Here is a 1,651-nt window from a genome sequence, read left to right on the forward strand (position 1 = left end):
TATCATAGCAATCCACTTTGTCCCTCTTGGTCGACTCAATAACTATCCATCTGCGCAAGGGCTTGAGAACATCAACAGTTACCCGTGCTCCCAGAAAGTCCCCCACAGGATCAATTTGGACAACAGAGGCATGCTTATCTATCTGGTGAGCTATCGCCAAACCCCTCATGTCGTTCATGAGATTATAAGGTAGGTTAACTACCCTGATCCAAACTTGTAGCTTGTTCATTAGTTCATAAGGTTGCATATGCTCTTCGAACACCTCCAAGATTACTGCGTTCTTACTAATATGCCAGGGTGATCCTTCCCAGACGCGATCAAGATCGCGCTTGTTCTCGAATTCCGCAGCAAACATGTTTTCCCCCAAGGGCCGAAAGGCTAGACCCCTAGGGTTTCCCCAAGCTGGGCGAAGAGCGTTGCCGATGGTCTGAATATGGAGCAGATTACGGTGTAGGACCTTCCCCGCCAACAGCCACTTTGTCGGAGCACCATCGTTCGCGTCATCGATCACCAGGGGTGTCGCCTCCTCGTCGGTGATGTCCAGCTTACCCAGCACTTCCTCCATCTGCACCCGCGCAGCACGGGGAGAGAGGTTTCCGCTGCGTTTCCAGCCCTTGCCGGCGGACGGTGTTGCCAACGTCCCCGCTTGAATCGAGGCACACCGTCGATGAGTTCCGCCGGTGCTGTCAAATCCACCTAACCCTAATCGCCGCCGCCAGAGAGGGGTTTAGGGTTTCGGGGAAAAAGTGCTTGTATCGCTCCTGTTTGATCTGTATTACTTTCACAAATCGATGGAAATACAGAGGTGGAAATACAGAAGTGAAAAATGTAGGCATGAGTTTTCTTTCTTCGATGACCTTTTTGCCTCCTGCAAAATTCATTTTTTTCTTCGGAAAAGCTACCTAGCTGGCATTCCCTGGGAAGCAAACCGGTGCTACTCCATGTCAACTGTTCGATCACACGCACACATATCCGCCCAAGCGCTGTCATCAACCGCACGACGCAGATAGAACATCCGTTCGATCGTTTTCCGCACGACGCGCTCGTGGCCACTGGCCACTCATCCTCGCAGGTGCTCACTCCAGCATCATTCCCCTTTCTCCTTAGGAGAACCGACCAAGAAAAGAGCACAACCAGTGGACAGCTGCACCATTGCTCCTCCCTTCTCTCTCGCCGAGCACTTCCTGCGCGAACATACATGAGTTCCTTCTAAATCCAAAGTACTCTCACAAGAAACGAGGTATTTTTACCATCATATGTTTTTGCTAAATTTTGCATTGCATTTTTTATAGCAATTGTAATTTTTTTTGGGTGTTGCTTGCATATTAGTTGATTCGGTTTGTCGCAGATCTGCGACAAACTAGTCAAGTGGTTATATCATGTAATATGTACTTATCTGGAGAAGCTTTCTGGATGGGTTGTTGTGCTCCAACGACAATTTTTGCATTCGGAAGCCTTCCCAGTATTTTTCCCCACTGTTTTGTCAAGGTGGCAACTCTTAGATTCACCCCACGACAATTTTCATACATATTTCGTGTTTTTTTACATCCGGTTTGTGTCTACTTTTGTTTTGCTTTTATTGGTCCAGCAATACTATGGCGTGTGCCAAAAAAAGATGTCCATGATAAATTGCCATTGCATGCTTCTCTTA

Source organism: Triticum aestivum, chromosome 6B (assembly GCF_018294505.1).
Source record: "Triticum aestivum cultivar Chinese Spring chromosome 6B, IWGSC CS RefSeq v2.1, whole genome shotgun sequence".
NCBI lineage: Eukaryota > Viridiplantae > Streptophyta > Magnoliopsida > Poales > Poaceae > Triticum > Triticum aestivum.